Below are 20194 nucleotides of genomic sequence, written 5' to 3' on the forward strand. Positions count from 1 at the left end.
GGACAAAGGGCCCCACGGGATGCCAAAATGAAAGTAATTTGGGAATTTCCCATACCATTGACAAAAAGAACAGTACTATGGTTTCTGGGATTGAGAGGATTTTATTGAACATTTGTGCCGAATATTAGCAGTGTGGCTGCTCCACTCAATGAATTGCTAAACAAAAGCATGAAGTTTCAGTGGACAGCAAACTGTCAGAAGGCATTTCACAGCCTAAAAAGTGTTTTGACAACTGCCCTGGTATTAGCCACACCTGATTATCCAAAGCCTTTCAAGGTGGCTATCGATGTGAGTGATGTGGGTGTCAGTGCTGTGCTCTTGCAGGAAGACAAATGAGAAGATAGAAAGACCTTTCGGGCATTTCTCCTGGAAACTGAACATTCATCAGCAGTAATATTCGACAGTTGAGAAGGAGAATTTAAGCTTGGTTTGGCATTACAACATTTCGGTATTTATATTACCAGTAATTTCTCAGAGACAATTATATACACTGATCATAACCCATTGCAGTTTGTGGAGAAATTTAAGGACAAAAATGCAAGACTGTTTAGATGGAGCCTGTTGTCACAACCATTCAATTTGAAAACTGTGCATGTGGCAGGTCGAGAAAATGTAGTCGCTGATGCATTGTCGGGACTTGAATGAGAAGCACAGACTGAATTCGAATGTAGTTGTGTATGTTTGCATGTTTATAGTCTGTGTAATGTATATGTGTGCTTTAGAGTGTAATGTATATGTGTGCTTTAGAGTACTAATCAATTTTTTGTGGGGATTTTAAAAATGAAGACATTTTTGGATATTAATGCTTCTTTTTCTAAGGGGGGGAGTGTGATGAACTTGTTCCATTGACAAGGTTAGATTGCCCTTGTTTTTTTTCAGAGAGGTTCGAAACAACCCAAGGTTCCATCATGTCTGAAATTTGAATGGAGCAGTGAGGCCTTTTTGTTTACCCCTAACAGGTAATGCCTCTGGCCTAAGGCTTCAGGTCTTTAAAAAATCCAGTACAACCAAAGGGGAGTGGCCAGCTAGCTGTGTAGCTAGCCTTCGTTTAGATTAGAATTAGTTGCAGCACGGGATGCATGGTAACGGCTGCTGAACTCTCTCCTCTGATTTGAAAATTGTAAGCTTTGTGTGTCATTTTTAATCTTTGTGCTGAGGGGTCTGTTTACGGGGATTGTTGCAAGTATCATTGCGTCGGGATAGTCTGTTGGGTTTAGATAGGATAAGTTATCTGGTATTCTATTTTCAGTTCTTTGCGTTTCATTCTGCAATTTTGTAAATAAATTCTGTTTGCTTAAAACTTGGCAGTCAGACCAGCTGATTCACTCCAGGAATATCCACTATACACTTAGCAAAAACAAATAGCAAAGTTACGGTCTGGGCTACCTGCTTAAAAATGTTTCGAGGGGTTGGGCCTGATCCATAACATTGTTAAGAAGGCTTATAAAATCCTTCGGTTTATAAATAGAGGCATTCAGGCAGCCATGGAGTATAAAAGCAGGGACGTGATGCTGCACCTCCTCAAACCATTGGAATATTGAGTTCCTTGAAACTGAAGTCTCTCATCCCAGGAACCAGTCTTGTAAAGCCCTTCTGCACTTTCTTTATCAACAACTCAATTCATCTGTCCTGCCACCTTCAATGACACGTACATGTACTACCAGGTCTCTCTGCTCACCATTTAGAATAGTAACCTTTATTTTAAACAGTCTTTCTATTATCTTTGTACCAAAAGGCATCATCACCTCATATGTCTCCATGTTGAACTTCATCAGTTGTCTATCTGCCCACTCCACCAAACAGTCAATGTCCTTTTGAAGTCCTCGACTGTCCTTTTTTCACAGTCAATAATTCACCCAAGTTTGTGTCATCTGCAAACCTTAAAATTGTCCCATGCATACTAAGATCTAAATCACATACATACATTACAAAAGCAAGGGCTTCAAAATTGTCACCTGAATAACTCCACGCCAAAACATCGCCTGACACAAAACTACCTATTACCCATGACTCTTTTTTTCTTATCCCTTAGCCAATTTTGTTGCTGCTGTCCACTTTAATTCATGACCTCTAACTTTCCTCACAAGTCTGTTTTGTGGCACTTGTGTTAAGCACCTTATGGAACAATCTTTCTGTCATCAAACCTCTATGTTACACCTTCAAAAAACTCCAGGCAGTTATTCGGACAGAATTTCCCTTTTGAAAATTCATGCCAACTCTTCTGAATCAATCCAAATTTTCTAAGCGTTGTGATTCTATCCCTGATAATTTGTTTCTAGCTGTTTCTCCACCACTAAAGTTATACTCAATGGCTTGAAATTGTTGGTCTGATCTTTAAAACATTTTTGTTTTGAAGAATGGGAAAAAAAATACTCTAGAGCCACAATGGAGCTGTGGGTGGCACGGTTATTCAGTGGTAGCACTGCTGCCTCACAGCGCCAGGGACCTGGGTTTGATTTCCACCTTGGGCGACTGTGTGTGGAGTTTGCACATTCTACACATGTCTGCATGGGTGTGCTCTGGTTTCCTCCCAAAATCCAAGGATGTGCATGTCAGGTGAATTGGCCATGCTAATTTGCCCAGAGTGTTAGGTGCATTAGTCAGAGGGAAATGGGTTTGGGTGGGTTACTCTTCACAGAGCCAGTGTGGACTTGTTGAGCCAAAGGGCCTGTTCCATACTGTGGGGAATCTAATCTAATAATATGGTTGACTTTTGACTATGTCTGGCCTTTGAAATGGCACAGCAGGCCATTTCGTTCAAGTACTATTAGGAATGGGCAATAAATGACAGTGGTGTCCACATCCCATGAAAGAATAAATAACAAAAAATGTTGATACTAATACCCAAACATGGATCACCTCCTGAAGTGGCATTTGTTTTCAGTATTCTGTCAGTTAAGAACTCTTAACTTCTTAAAGCAGATTGACCCCACCTTTTTAAGTGCACTGAACTTCAACAAGCTTAAATTGCTTCAATCCCATTTCTGTAGTTACATTTGAATGCATAATATGAAAAATTACATACTAAAACACATGGGCCATGACCAGATATTCAAAAATGAAAGAAAACATTTGGATTTAGGTACCTTTGTGAGTCAAATGGCCTGAATGGTGTTTTCTAATCCTGCAGCAGACTCATTTTCCTTACTTCTTCCTAGCTCGTTCACCTTTGTAACCTGAGCAATAATAAATCAGCAAACGTTGTAGGAAAGAAATGAATGTTTGTGTCCTTGTTGCCATGGCTTTGTTTGAAACAGAATAGCTAATGGTGAAGAAATTGTAGAGGTTGGTGATTAAACTGTTAACATTACAAATGGTGAAAAGGGCTGAATCTTTATTTACAGAAGCAAAAGTTATGCAAATCTGATCATCTATTGATGTCACTGAAGAGATTTTAAAAATACATTAATATTAACCAAATCTTTGAAGTACTTGATAAATGAATTCCAAAGTTATTAGTTGGTTGAGAGTCTATTTATCAAATTTACAAGATGGTTCAAGTTTATTTTTTGATATGTTAAACAAATATTCCCTGTTGCAACCTGTCATTGCAGATCTGTTATAAATTATATGAGTCCTGGCAAAAAGACATGAATCACTGCAGGACTATGAAATGAATTTAATTCTTTGAGGATCGTTGGATGAGAAGTTGGAATCCATTGTATCTGTTTTTTTGAGTGTTACACATACCTTTTGTGCATCATCATGCCGTTCACAAAATAAGCACACACTTGTGGGACAGTACCTTGTTGTTGAGGGCAAGAAAACACATGCAGTAAATGTCCCCTGCAAGCATGCAGAGAAGGCAGGTCATGACATCAATATATGTGTGATGCTATTTTGACGCAAGTGCTGCCATTTTATAGCTCAATGCCCTTATAATCATCTCACTTCGCTTTGAATTACCAAATATGTAGCTTTCATGTATACCAGCAGGAAGGAGTCACTCATCTTTGCAACTTAAAGGGATCATCAACTACATACAGCTCTGTTGCTGGTTGATTACTTCTGGCTGTTGCTTCAATTCAACAAGTGTTTGGTTGAATGATGAAGAAGTCTATAAAATTACAGGTGCTGAAACAAGTTTTGCTAATCTTTAGGCTTTTCACAAACCTATTGGTTTTAAATATGTGTGCATTCAAGGGCATTCCCCTTGGAATACAACGTAACATGTTGTGGAGCGTTGGCGTAATGCTCAGGATACTGGGCGGGTCATCAAGAGGTATGAGTTCAAATACTGTCAGGGCAGTTGGGGAGTTTATTAAAGTGGACCAAAATGCAAGCCTTATTAATATTGATCATGAAATTACTGGATTGTCTTAAACATTCATCATTTCATTAATGCCCTTCAGAAAATGACATCTGCCACCCTTGATAAATGTTATTGTTGCCTGTTCTGTTTATGTTCTAAATATGAATATACGAAAGCAGACCATGCAAAATGCAATAAGCTGCTGGAAGAGTAAGGAGGGGAAAAGGGATCCAAGCAACATATCAGTGTTCACAAAAAAATTCTTTTACGGGACAACATGTAGACATTGATGCTTTACTCAGGACATCCTTACTAATACCACAACTCAGGAAAGGACAAGGACTGCACTGCCAACGTCTGTGAAGCTGACTGTGACAATTGACATTTTATCCAGATTGGAGCTGTAGACATTTGCAACATCTTGCAGTTTATCGTTCATGACTGAGAGTGGGAGCCTCTTGTGACCTTACATTCAATGTGAGCTAACTATCTCATATTCTTTCTTGCTGAGGTCAAACAGGCAGAGCTAGCGCATAGTTTCTGCCAGGATCACAGACTTCTGCAAGGCACAAGACATTTTGCTTTAGCAGGCATCGCATGCCAGCTGTGCCCTATACTGGCACAGGGAAGGATTCCATTCCTTCAGAAACCAATAATGACTATAGGCAATAAAACATGCAGGAATCCTTTCTTGATGAAGGGCTTATGCCTGAAACATCGACTGTCCTGCTCCTCAGATGTTGCCTAGCCTGCTGTGTTTTTCCAGCACCACACTTTTCAACTCTGCAGTCCTCATTCTCTTTCAGCAGAGGACATTTACTGCATGTGTTTTCTTGCCCTCAACAATAAGGTGTTGTCTCACAAGTGTGTGCTTCATTCTCTTACAGTCTGCTGTGCTGCTGCTTTGGCAAAACAGAGGATGTTTATCAGGTGTCAAGGGCTACCTGAAGTTGAAAACATTGATAGTCCATATTCATAACCCATGCAGAGGATACATGTAATGAAAGCCGTGCTGTGACATGAAATCTGGCAGAGAAGGCTATCGATGTGCTGGAAGAACACTTCCAATAACTGGACCACTCAGGAGGAATCCCAAAATATTTAGCAGATTGGAGAGTGTGGGTGTGGTTGGGGTTGGGGGGGTTGGTGGGGGGGCGAATATGGAGGGGTGAAATCAAGATTCCAGGTTGTCTCAACCGCAATCCCTCTATTATGAAAGAAAAACCATTACCGCAAACTATGCAATGAGCAACTATGGAATAAAAATATTGGAAGAAGTGATATGAATAAGAGAAAAGGAAGAGGCAACTAATTAGCCACTTCTGGATGAGCAATCCATTGAGAATTCATCCAATTTTGATACCAGCAACAACAAACAGAATTTCTTGTTCACCAATGTGTCCACATTTCACCTTCCCACTGTCACTGCCATTCACAATTTCCTCTTGGACGTATTGCAAAACTTAAAACCACCACAAAATAAATGTTTCAACCCAGATTATCAATGACTTATTGAATATACAAGTCAATGAAGCACCCTTGCACATTCCTTTGCAACCAGTCTTCCATGTACCTACCCTTGTACTCCCCACTGGTTGCAGCATGGCTTTGGGAAGACTGCTTACCTTCAGTGAAGGTCAGGGCAATGGCCTTGGAGGATTTCCTCAATTGGCTTGGAATCATGAAGGCTCCATTTTGAATGGCACAATCTCAGTAAGAGTGGCAGCTGTCCAGTCTGGTTGACTGACTGGCAGCAACAAGAACATGGGTGGGATGGTGAGCATGGGAAATGAATGCTATTTTGCTGAGAGAAAGCAACATGTACGTGATGTGAGGGAGGTGGGATATGAGAAGGTGGGTTAAGTTTCACTTCTGTTGCCAGCCAAATCTTCAGCCATGTTTTCACAACAGTAATCAACGTGGAGTCTGTGGCATGTGGTGATGCCCACCATCTCTGGTTGTCCCCAGCTACCTCAAGATGCATACCATCTTCTCCTTTAAGAGATAGACAGGTGTGGCAGTGAATGTGATGCAATCTGTTTGATTAATCTGATTGTCATGGTTGGCTTCAGACGGTACTAAGTGTGTGAGGGTGGGGTGATAATGAGAAATGTGAGGTGTGATTCCTGATTAAGAAAGATTGTCAGTGGGTCAGTGACAAGAATGTAGAAATTTGGAAAAACACTAGTGCAGTTGACAGGAAAACATCTTCAATGACCCTGCTCATACATGTGAGGCTTTGGTTTTCTTGCAGCACCCAAGGAGAGACACTGGATGTATTAATATAATAGTATTGAACTCCAGATATTGACCTTCATTGCTATATACTCCTGGCACCTTCTGATTGTGTTTCAAGTGTAGGCTTTTTTACTTCCTGTGAATACAAGCCATCTCTTCTCTTTTCCACTTCCTTCCGCAAAGACCTCCAATGCAACATCCGAAAATCTCAGAACTCTCTGCTCTCTCATGTTGTGGCATTTTCAATTTTTCCCAGGTCGGTGTCTTTTCTTACACCACTTCCAGTACCTGTTCCAGTCCCACCACCCCTTTAAGAAGTGCAGGATAGCTTTAAGTAGCTGTATGATGTGGGAGCTGGCTGATCCCATTGTGAATGGCAGTGACCACATCTGCAGCAAGTGTTGGTTGCTGGAAGAACTCCGAATCAGAGTTGATGATCTGGAATCTGAGCTTCAAACACTGCGGCGCATCCGGGAGGGGGAGAGTTACCTGAACACTTTGTTTCAGGAGGCAGTCACACCTGGGAGATTAAGTAATTCACATCCAGTTAGTGATCAGGGACATCAGAGTGTGACTGTAAGTGAGGCAGGTAAGGGGAACCTGAGTTCAGGAGTGCAGGAGCCTCAGCCCTTGACCTTGTCCAACAGGTATGAGATTCTTGCTCCCTGTACGGATGAGGAAACAGGATAGGATGAGCCAGCTGACCATGGCACCATGGTGCAGAAGGCCATTCAAGAGGGGGGAGCAAAAAGACAAGTAGTTGTTATAGGGGATTCTATAATTAGGGGGACAGATAGTATCCTTTGCAAACCTGATCAGGAGTCTCGAATGGTGTGTTGCCTACCCGGTGCCAGGGTTCGGGACATCTCTGACCGGCTTGAAAGGATATTGGAGCGGGAGGGGGAGGATCCAGTTGTTGTGGCACACGTTGGGACTAACAACATAGGCAAAGCTAGGGTGGAGGACCTGTTTGGGGATTATCGAGTACTAGGAAGGAAATTGAAGTACAGGTCCTCAAGGGTCATAATCTCCGGATTACTGCCCGAGCCACGTGCCAATTGGCATAGGGATAAGAAAATTAGGGAAGTAAACACATGGCTAAGGGATTGGTGTGGGAAAGAGGGATTCCACTTCATGGGGCATTGGCATCAGTTTTGGAACCGCGGGGATCTGTACCATTGGGACGGTCTCCACCTGAACCGATCAGGTACCAATGTTCTAGCGAAGAGGATAAATAGGGTGGTCAGTAGGACTTTAAACTTCTGAGTTGGGGGGAAGGGAAAATGAAAGCGACAGGGAGTATGGAGTTAAATGGAAAGATAAGCAACAGGATAGCATATGTGCAGGCAGATTTAAACTTGAGACAGACTGGGAATGCAGCAAAAAGGAAGAATAACTTAGGACATCTTATGACTTCCAATATCTCTAATGACAACAAAGTTAGCATTAAGGCACTTTACCTGAATGCTCATAGCATTCATAACAAAGCAGATGAACTAATGGCACAGATCATCGTGAATGATTATGATGTGAGTAGGCATCACAGAGACGTGGTTGCAGGGGGGTCAGGACTGGCAGTTAAACATCCAAGGGTTTTCAACTTATCGAAAAGACAGGGAGGTGGGCAGAGGGGGCAGGGTTGCCTTGTTAGTTAAGAACAAAATTAAATCTATGGTGCTGAATGACATAGCGTCGGATGATGTGGAGTCTGTGTGGGTGGAATTGAGGAACCACAAAGGCATAAAAACCATAGTGGGAGTTATGTACAGACCTCCTAACAGTGGTCAGGACCAGGGGCGCAACATGTACCGGGAAATAGAGAAGGCATGTCAGAAAGGCAAGGTCACGGTGATCATGGGAGACTTCAATATGCAGGTGGACTGGGTAAATAATGTTGCCAGTGGATCCAAAGAAAGAGAATTCATGGAATGCTTACAGGATGGCTTTTTGGAACAGCTTGTCATGGAGCCCACAAGGGAGCAGGCTATTCTGGACCTAGTGCTATGTAATGAACCAGACTTTATAAAAAATCTTAAAGTAAGGGAACACTTAGGAAGCAGCGATCATAATATGGTAGAGTTCAATCTGCAGTTTGAAAGAGAGAAGGCAAAATCGGATGTAATGGTGTTACAGTTAAATAAAGGAAATTATGAGGGCATGAGAGAGGAACTGACGAAAATAGACTGGAAGCAGAGCCTAGCAGGGAAGACAGTAGAGCAAAAATGGCAGGAGTTTGTGGGTAAAATTGAGGACACTGTACAGAGGTTCATCCCCAAGAAGAGAAAGATTATCCGGGGAGGGATTAGACAGCCATGGCTGACAAAGGAAGTCAGGAAATCCATCAAAGAAAAAGAGAGAGCCTATAAAGTAGCCAAGAGCACTGGGAAATCAGAAGATTGGGAAGGCTACAAAAACAAACAGAGGATAACAAAGAGAGAAATAGAAGCATGGATTACTTTCTAAAGGGTGAGAAAATTCGTAAAGCCAAAGTACAGAGGGATCTGGGAGTGCTAGTTGAGGATTCTCTAAAGGTAAACATGCTGGTTGATTAAGAAAGCGAATGCAATGTTGTCAATTATCTCAAGAGGGTTGGAATATAAAAGCACTGTTGTGCTACTGAGACTTTATAAAGCTCTGGTTAGGCCCCATTTGGAGTATTGTGTCCAGTTTGGTCCCCACACCTCAGGAAGGACATACTGGCACTGGAGCGTGTCCAGCGGAGATTCACACGGATGATCCCTGGAATGGTAGGTCTAACATATGAGGAACAGCTGAGGATCCTGGGATTGTATTCATTGGAGTTTAGAAGATTAAGGGGAGATCTAATAGAAACTTACAAGATAATACGTGGCTTGGAGAGGGTGGACGCTAGGAAATTGTTTTCGTTAGGTGAGGAGACTAGGACCCGTGGACACAGCCTTAGAATTAGAGGGGATAAATTCAGAACAGAAATGCGGAGACATTTCTTCAGCCAGAGAGTGGTGGGCTTGTGGAATTCATTGCCACAGAGTGCAGTGGAGGCTGGGATGCTAAATGTCTTCAAGACAGAAATTGATAAATTCTTGATGTCACAAGGAATTAAGGGCTACGGGGAGAATGCGGGTAAGTGGAGTTGAAATGCCCATCAGCCATGATTGAATGGCGGAGTGGACTCGATGGGCCGAATGGCCTTACTTCCGCTCCTATGTCTTATGGTCTTATGGTCTTAAGTGGCACTGACCAGCTAATTTATGACATAGTCAGCACTCATTGGATACCGAAATCATTGAAATGAGCAAACAGCACAAAGTTGGCCTCCTGCCTCCTGTACCATCATCAGTGAGTCCGAGTTAGTCACATATTACAATCAACGTAACGGTTTTTGGGTGCTATTTAATTTAGTTGCCAATATGACACAGACAGTTCAAACTGGCACGTTCTGATGTAAGGCCAAACCAAGGTACAAATGATGATTAACTGTATGAAATTCAATTTTGTAGGCGTAATAGGAAACTGTGCAGCGATAACAGCCAAATTAGCTTGAGAAAATATACTTATACATGCTCAGGGGACCATAAACAAGATTCATATAAACACAAAACAAAATAATAATTAAAGAAAAATTGTCACTAGAGGAAGTGCAATATTACATCCTTGCAGCTAATTCAAGTGCGCAGGATCCCATACTGATGTCTATGAAACTGCAAATAGCTCTTAATTCATTCACACTGGAAATGCTTTGACTAGAACTACGTAGGATGGTGGGGATTTGCATCATTTTGAGGTGTTATTCCTGGCCCACATGTTCTGACGTACTCTAGTCAATTGTTAGATTTCATTGCTTAGATATAAAATTTATTATATTTTGTTCAGGTTTCATTATGGGTTCTCAAAATGTTTTTCCCATGTGGCAAATCATCCCCTTCAACTGGAAGATTATGGTCAAAGTTCTTAATGGAATGATGTGGACTTGAGTCAGAGAAGAAATAAAACAAACATAATATTTATGATGCAGTATCTAAATGATTTTTCCTTTCCAATATTGTTTTTCTTACACTCAAGGGGCTTCAACATTCCTTACATATGACAACCTTCTATTCAATTATCCAGTATAAATTGGTGACATTCAGTAATCACAGCCATAGTTTCCTCTTAAAAACGATGTTTCATATATTTTATAGCCTGCAACAGCCAAGACTGTAACATGACTTTTAAAGAGAAATTTTGTGCAATTTGACTTTGTCACAGCATCAAAATCAAAGCAGTTAATAGTGATGCATCTCTAATAATGATCCTTCAACACTTCACAAGCAGCTAATGAGCTCCTCAGCCAATTTAAATTACTGAAAGACTCACTCAAGATTGGGGGATTAAAGAACTATTGGGAATTGATTCGCCTCTATGTCTGAAAACACAAGTTCCAGTATATAACGTCAGAGATGGTGTGAGGGAACATAACCCTTCCATTATCCCTTCATCCACCCACTTCCAATCATTTTGATTTCAGACAATGCTTTGAGGAAATGCTTCTAATTCACTCGCTGGAACATCTCATTCCCATCTTTGGCTTGGATCAAACTCGGCCTTCAGAGAACATACATCAAAACACACAAATTAAGAGCAGGATAGGCCAGGTAATCGCTAGCGCCTACTTCAAAATTCAGTAAGATTGTGGCTGATTTGATTATTCCACATGTCTGCACTCCCCCAGTAACCGCTCTCTTTTACTTATCAAGAGCAACAATCTCTGACCTGTTCTTTATCATATACCTCGGAAAAATTAATAATTATCAAATGGATGTATTCATCCATTCACACTAGCTACATTTCCGGTTTGATAACATAAAAGCTACATTATGAAGTGCGTCACACACAGCTTTCCATTCTTTTTTCTTCTGAGTTCTCACAACAGAAGATGTTATGCAGTTTTTCAGAGAAGGAAGTGTGGTGTTGCCCATATTTTCCAAGTAACGATAAGGGATCTGCTTTCTCTCTGCGTTGAATCTTATAAGGATCTGAATGGTGGGAAATGTGGCAACATTGGGCGAGAAATCCAGTGAGATCTAGCTCAATGTCAGGAGCAATTTGCTGCATCTTTTAATTATGTTTCAAACATCAAGGTTAGATTCTTGCTTGGCAATGGTGAGATACTTATAGGAAGGCATTATTGCTTGGTATCGACTTATTAACTACGAGTTATGTCTTATTAATATGCAGAGTTCCATCTTAACATCTGTTGCTAGCAAGCTAGGCATCGAGAACTCTTGACATGAAAGTCAAAATGGCTATGTAGTTACTTCAGCTCACCACTGGCTGTGAAGACCTCTCTTAGCTCCATGTTAGTTGTCATCGCAGGGCATGCTACACACACACACGCACACACACAGACATGCTACATGATTGGACAGAAGCAGATAGTGATGATAGGGACAAAAAAGGATATGGCTCACTGGGCCACAGGCTCCTCACCAGAGCTTGACTGACGAGGGCTGAAATGCAGACCTCAGAGAATGGGGCCAATGCCAGCTATGGAAAGCAAACTGTTGGCTCACACGGTCATACAAGATATTATAAAGCCAGCTAAGCCTTTTAAAACTATGGCTGAAAATATAAATTAGCCCATTTCTATCCAAGTGTTGTCATTCTGTGGAACATCACCATTCTTTGTCCACCTTTGAGTTGGGAAATATTTCAGGTTGCGTTCAATATCCCCAGCTTTTGTGACTTTTGTGAAATCTCAAATGCCTGCCAGCCAAATCATGGGCTCCACCTTAGACAGATTGGTAGGCCAACTTCACTGATACTTTCAAGGTGTCATTCATCTCCCATATTCTGCTGTCTTATCACTCAGTGAGACTTAAGACACTGAGTCCTCTGGGTAGGGTACTGATTGCTTTCTCTCAGCGTTGAATCTTATAAGGATCTGAATGGTGGGAAATGTGGCAACATTGGGCGAGAGGTCCAGTGAGATCTAGCTCAATGTCAGGAGCAATTTGCTGCATCTTTTAATTATGTTTCAAACATCAAGGTTAGATTCTTGCTTGGCAATGGTGAGTTACTTATAGGAAGGCATTATTGCTTGGTATCGACTTATTAACTACGAGTCATGTCTTATTAATATGCAGAGTTCCATCTTAACATCTGTTGCTAGCAAGCTAGGCATCGAGAACTCTTGACATGAAAGTCAAAATGGCTATGTAGTTACTTCAGCTCACCACTGGCTGTGAAGACCTCTCTTAGCTCCATGTTAGTTGTCATCGCAGGGCATGCTACACACACGCACACACACACACAGACACACACACACACACACCCACCTAATATCCACAAACATTGGCATTTGGCATGTACAAGCTTCTAAGAACTCTGTTTTGCATGGTTCTATACTTCAATGCTGAATGTCAGGTCACACCAGCAACTATCATTGTAATGCTACAGCAAAGATGATGGTGCACGCCAGGATATTCCAGCAGTAGTGAGTTGTTCTGGGTGAGGCAACAGACAAACTGGGGTAAGATCTCTTTGATTTGATTTATTGTTGTCACATGTACTGAGATACAGTGAAAAGTATTGTTTTGCGTGCTAATCAGACAAATGATACCTTACATAAAAACATCAGGTTAATAGAACAGAACGCACAATATGGTATTACAGCTGCAAAGAAGGTTCAGAGAAAGATTAACTCTAACATTTCAGAGATCCATTTCGAAATCTGTTAACATTGGGGAAGAAGTTGTTCGTGAGCCTGATGTTGTATGTTTTCAAACTTCTGTACCTCTGAAACAAGGAAAAAAGGTGGAAGAGAGTATAACTGGGGTTGAGAGGCCTTTGATTGTGTTGGTTGCTTTCCCAATGCTGCAGGAAATATAGACGGAGTCAATGGAAGTAAAGGTGGTTTTCATGATGGGCTGGGCTGTGTTCACAATTCTCTGTAATTTCTTGTAGTCTTAGGCAAAGCAGTTGCCATTACAAACTGTAATGAATCTGGACAGGATGCTTTCAATGGTGTATCCATAAAAATTAGCAAGAGTCATTGTGGATATGCCAAATTTCCTGTGCCTTTTAAGGAAGCAGAGCTGTAGGTGTGCTTTCTTGTCTGTAGCCTCGATGTGGCTGGAGCAGGATAAATCGTTAGTGATATTTACTCCTAGGAACCTGAAGGTCTCAACTATTTTCACCTCAGCACCATTGTTACAGACAAAGGCTTGTCCTGAAGTCAATGATTCCTTCATTTAGCTGTCATTGAGGGAGAGATTGTTGTCTTTACATGATGCCAGTAAGCTGTCTATCTCTTTCTTATCCACTGTCTTGTCACTGTTTGTGATCTGACCCACCATGGAGTTGTCATCAGCAAATTTGGAAGTGGACTTAGAGCTGAACTTGGCCACACAGTCGTGACTGTATAAGGGGTAAAGTAAGGCGATGAGTACATAGCCCCGTAGGGTGCTGGTGTTGAGGATTATTGTGGAGGAGGTGTTATCACCTTTCCTTACTGATTGCAGTCTGTGGGTCAGGAAGTCAAGGATGCAGTTTTCAGAGAGGAAGCAGATTCCTGGGTCTCAGAGTTTGGAGATGAGCTTGGTTGGAATTATGGTTTTGAATGTGGAGCAAAAGTCGATAAATAGGAGTCTGACGTAGCTGAAAGCAAAAAATGCTGGAGATCACAACAGGTCAGGCAGCATCCATGGAGAGAAAGCAAGCTAACGTTTCGAATCAAAATGACTCTTCATCAGAACTGAAGTGAAGTGTAGAGGGGGCAGAATTTATGCTATAATGGGGTGTGGGGTGGGATGTTGTGTTGGAGTGCTGGGGGAGAAAGGATGTTGACAGCTCAGATTTAGTGATCGGAATGTGAGAATGGCAGAGCAATAGTGTGTATGACAGACTGGAAAGAGCATGTGAGCAGGATGCTGTGTTAAAATGACCAGCAATAGGAAAGTCAGGGTCATGAACTGGAAGTGTTCTGCAAAGCCATCACAGTCTACATTTTGTTTCTCCAATGTAGAATAGGCCACAGTGGGTGCAGCAAATACAATATACAAGATTGAAAGAGGTACAGGTGAAATGCTACTTCACCTGGAAAGACTGTTTCAGCCCCTGGATGGTGAGCAGGGAGGGGGTGAAGGGGCGAGTGTTGTATGTTCTGTGATTACATGGGCAGGTGCCGTGGGAAGGGGTGGTGGTATTGGTAGTTGAGGAATGAGCTAAGGTGTCCCAGAGGGAATGATCCCTGCGAAGTACAGATAGGGGGAGCGAGGGGAAGATGTGTTTGGTGGTGGCATTTTGCTGGAGTTGTCTGAAATGATGGAGAATGATCCTTTGAATACAGAGGCTGATGGGAGGATAAGGAAGAACAAGGGGAACCCGATCATGCTATTGTAAGTAATGGGAAGGGGTAAGGGCAGCAGCACAGATCATAGGTCGGATGCGGTTGTGGGCCCTGTCCACCACAGTGAGTAGGAAACCATGGTTATGGAAAAAGCAAGCCATGTCAGCAGCATTGTTTTGGATTGTGGCATCATCTCAACAGACATGGCATAGACAAAGGAACTGGGTCCTTGTTATCCAGATGTTCCAGGGACGAGTATAGGGCCAAGCAAATGGAATTTGCCGTGGACCTATTGCGATGGTACGTGAGTTGTGGTGTTCAAGGCAATCCAGGAGGCTGGGGATGGTGTGTGCCATTACTAGCCTCTTGAAGAATTCTATAATGAACAATGTCAGAGTCACTGGGCGGTAATCATTAAAGCACGTCACTGATTTTTCTTTGGCACCGGGATGACTGTGGTCTTCTTGAAATAGGTGGGAACCATACATCATAAAGTGGAGAGTTTAAGAGATGTCTGCAAATACTCCCACCAGCTGGTCTGTGCAGGATCTAAGTGTATGGCTTAGGATTCGATTCGGGGCAGTCACTTTCTGTGGATTCATCCTCAAGAAGGCCGATCTGATGGTGATTGTGGTGCAGGCGCACCAGAGGCTGTCAGTACAGGTGATTTCACTGGCCTTCTTTTCAAAATGAACATAGAATGCATTGAGCTCAAAGGGGAGGAATATATTGTTGTCAGCGATTCTACTCAACTTTGCTTTGTAGCCTGTTGTGTTAGATGTGTCACAGTTGACATGTTCCCGTGTAATTAGTCTGGGACTCTAGCTTAGTCTGCTTTTGGCTCTTGGTGTCCCTGGTGGCTTTGTCCCTGCATTTCCTGTAGAGGTCAGGGTCACCCGACTTGAAGCCTCAGACCTGGACTTCAGTTGGGAATTGATCTCCCAGTTCATCCATGGTTTTGGGTCGGGAAACACTCAAATTAACTTCTGTGGAATGCAGTCTTCTACACACTTACTGATGTAGTTTGTGACGGTAGTGGCATACTCATTTAGGTTGGCCACTGAGTTCTTGAATATGGACCAGTCCACTGATTCCAAGCAGTCATGTCAGAGCTCATCTGTTACCTCAGACCAGCACTGTCCAACTTTCCATATTGGATCGTCGTGCTTTAGTTTCTGCTTGCCAGCCAGGAAAGGAGCACAGCCTCATGGTCTGATTTACTAAAATGTGGGTGGTAAGCGTCTCTGATGATTGTGTAGAAATGGTCCAGAGTGTGTGGGCCTCTGGTGGGACAGGAGACCTGTTGGTAGTATCTTGCCTGCACACTCTTGAAGTTGGCCTGGTTGAAGTCACCGAGTAAGATGAATAAGGCCTGACGGTATTCCGTCTCAAGGCTATTTATGGCAGTGTATATTTCATCAATTGGACTCGTCACCTCCACATGCGGTGGGCTGTAAACTGTTGTCATGTGGCAGAAGTGAACGTCTGTGGCAGCTGCTTGGGATGGCACTTAACATTAGATATTCCCGATCCAAAGGGTAGCTGCAGGGGCAAGCCAAGTAGCTAATGAGGCAAGTTCGATAAGATACGAAGAGGGAACGTGCCAGACCTTGTGGAGAGAAAACTTTCGTGAAACTTGACAGAACTGACAGCCTAAAAACATAGGATTCAGCCCAGCGTATCTGTCCTTCAAGCATAAGCAATGCCTGCTCATGTGTCACAACTGCAGCTGGACCAGACTTCCCGGTAGCAGTTGAGCCTTCAAGCTTTGAATATCACATGAGTTCAAACATATGCAATGCAGCTTTCTCCCAGCTTGGCTGAAGACTATGGTGGAGCATTTCAGAGGAGCAATTACATTGTTACATACACTGAGTATGAAAGGAATGAATTCCTTTACCATTGGCTTTATCATGCTTGGCACTTTGGTGCAATTGATCTTTTTATGGCTGATTATGAGTCTATATTGATGGTCTGTAATATACAAAGAGTGATTAAAAAGTTGTAATTGTTTTAATGTTTGTTAAAACTCCCACAAGTAAATGCTGGATGGGCTCTCCATATTGGGAATATGAAATGAAGGAAGTGTAAATGTACAAACACATGCACTCATACTGCAAGTGTCATCTAGAGCTTCCAGTGCTTTGCCTGTTAATCCTCCATCTCATTGTTCACAACCACTGGATCTAATGATGTGAATCATGCCTCTTGTTGCACTGTTTCTTATTTTGTTTTTAGTTATCATAATAAGTGATTGAATCATTAACAATCCATTCTGAGCCTTGGCATTGGCCAATTTCATCCCCACTTTGGAATATAGAGAACTTTTGAATATTGGCTGGGCGGCAGGATGATGTGATAAGGTGTGCCAAACATCTGCCAACCACAGTGCGAGATGGTCAGCAACAGGAGGCAAAAAAACTGCAGATGCTGGAATTCAAGGTTGACGAGCAGGAGCTTGGAAGAACACAGCAATGTTTCGCAACAGGACAGTGGCAGACTGCCCTGCTGACCAGAGCCTAATGTGTGATCACTGAAATGCCAGTGCCCATCAGGCTGGCATTTTGACCACTCTTGGTGAGGGGGCACCTCCACTATGTCACAAATACCAGGTAAATCCAAGGAGTATCCACTGAGGTCTGGGGAGATTGGGCGAACCCTTGTGCTTGGGCACTGTTTGCCCATTGAGGGGGACACCATCAACGGGTCCACCTGCTCTCAGTAACAACCTCACTTGTCAACTCTGTGCCAGGGTTTGCTTGACTGGTCCAGGATCCACAATTACCAGTTTGCACCCCACTCTCCAGGTACAGTCTGCCCACCCTATTGGCTCTGATGAGGCTGCTGATCCTTCTCTTGGTTGGCAGCACTTGGTATGGATGCCCATCCTTGATTTTTATTCTTGTATTTTGAGGAGATTATGAACCTCCTGTTTATACCTTCTTTCTGTAGCCCCACACTACCGCCTAACTGTGGTTGTGCTTACATTTTCCCCAGCACCCATGTTGTGTGTGTGCAGGTGTGAGACACAGTGAAAGACGACAGGTGTACCAATCTTTATTCAATTTACATCACCAGGAAGAAAGGAAATACCCAAGTGGCCAGTGACAAGCAGTGCCCTTCTCATCAACGGGCAATGCTGCGTGGTCAAACAGTGAAGGGGAGGGCATGGGTTAAATCAAAATAGGGTTGAAGGGGGAAATAAAACAGAGACACCTAGGCTCGGACGTAGCCGCAGAGGAGGGGCAGGCAATCAGTCCTAATGACCCCATCCCTGGCCCACTGCCTGGACCTGTTTATGGCCAGTTGGGCCAGGCCCAGGAGCAGAACCACGAGGAGGTTCTCTGACCTATCCAACCCCCTCCGCATGGGTGCCCAAAGATCAGGAGAGTGGGACTGAAGTGCAACCAAAAGCAGAGGAGGAAGTTCTCTAGAAAACTAAAAAGGGAGTGCAAACGCCCACACCCAATATATACATGGTCCACAGACTCCACAGCACCACAGAACAGGCAGTTGGGTTGGGAGTCCATGAACCACCGCAATCTGCGGTTGCAGGGGACCACTATGTGCAGCACCCTCCACTCCAGATCCCTGAGAGAAAGGGGGAAGACTCCCGCATAGAGAGCCTTCCATTGGGGATCCACACCGCCCGGTGGCAAATGGGCATGCCAAGGTGTGTTCGGGCAGTGGATGAGGGAGAAGAGGTGGACGGTGTGCAGCAGCAGTCGATACAGGGCCCGCCGTGATACTTCCTTAAAAGGGAAAAAGCTAAAATTTCAGAGGCGGCTCAGGTCGTGGGGCACAGGCTCCTGTGGGAAATACGGGACCTTGGGGCCAATGTGAAATTCCGTCCAGGCAGGGGTGAGCGTGGACGGGATTGCACCACACACTTGAGCATCCACCAATGGTGCACTACGTCGGGTCCAAGCACCGTCACTTTAAGGTGCTGAATAGCAGTGGCCACGTACTGGACGCCTACTGCTCCCCTGCTCTCTATGTTCTGCGGTAGCATCCAGCCCAGGCCCCTGCCATCCAGCACGTACCTGACCCTGGTCACCCTCACCGTCACGGCCCTCCCCTCTGACAGCCACTCAAACCCGCGAATATGGAGGTGCGGATTCCTGAGCAACGGCTCCCTGACGACAGCCGCTACTCCTGCCAGAGGGTAAGCGCGATGCAATTCGACCATGTTCCAGACAGTGATCAGGTCCTGGTAAAAGACAGACAGTGTCCTGAGAATGACCTCCAGACCGTCTAGGTCGATGAACAGGTGCCGCATATTGTAGTTGAGACTACGCACCTGGCGGAAAAAAATACATCACCAGAGTGAACCACATAGGAAGAGGCTCAACATAAAGGCAAAAAGTCACCACCTGCGTGCGGACGCTCGACTGACTGTCCTCCTCAATAGGGAGACTCAGGACCTGTGCAGTGACCCAGTGCATCTTTTTGTCCCAAAAGAAGTGAACCAATGTTCTCTGGATGTCAGCGACAAAACCAGGAGGAGGGACCAAAGGGGCCAGCCAGTATGACAGCATGACAGCCACCAGCTGGTTTATGACCAGCACTCGACTCCTGTAAGATAGCACTCGGAGCAGTCCTGTCCAGCGGCCTAGGTGAGCCGAGACGTTGGCCTCCAGCTCCTGCCAGTTCACTGGCCAGGATTCCTCAGCTGGACTGAGGTAGACCCCCAGATGAGGAGATGGGTGGTACTCCAGCTGAAACCCCGTAACTCCTGCAGCAGAGAGTCCACCCACCATGGACCAACCAGTTGTCCAGAATATTTGGCCCAGTTGATCTGGACAGAAGATGCTGCCTAGTACATGGCCTGGCACTCGCTCATCCTCGCCAGGTCAGCGGGTCAGTGAAAGTGAGGAGCACATCATCGGCGTAAGCAGAGAGGACCACCCCAGTGCCCGCGCCACGGAGAACCAGCCTCGACAACCTCCTCTGCAAGAGGCACTGGAAAGGCTCCACCCACAGGGAATACAGCTGGACAGCCTTGACGTACTCCTCTCCCGAAGCAAAGGGGCACCGTCAGGAACCCATTAACTTTAACCAGACACTCTGCGGCGGTGTACAAAAGTCGGATCCGAGCGACGAACTGCGTCCCGAACCTGAATGCCCACAGAGTCCTGAGCAGATACTCATGATTGACCCTGTTGAACGCCTTCTCCTGATCAAGAGACAGGAAGGCGCTCGGGAGATCAGTCTGTCGACAGAAATGGATCAGGTCCCGGACCAGGTGGATGTTGTCGTGTATTCTCCGGCCCGGGACCGTGTAGGACTGGTCCGGGTGAATCATGTGGGCCAGCACAGAAGCCGGGCGAGAAGACAACACCCTGATGAAGATTTTGTAGTCCGTGCTGAGTAGGGAGACCGGACACCAATTCTTT

Source organism: Chiloscyllium plagiosum, unplaced genomic scaffold (assembly GCF_037043375.1).
Source record: "Chiloscyllium plagiosum isolate Xiang-an unplaced genomic scaffold, Cpla_swu_hap1 HiC_scaffold_10, whole genome shotgun sequence".
Classification (NCBI taxonomy): domain Eukaryota; kingdom Metazoa; phylum Chordata; class Chondrichthyes; order Orectolobiformes; family Hemiscylliidae; genus Chiloscyllium; species Chiloscyllium plagiosum.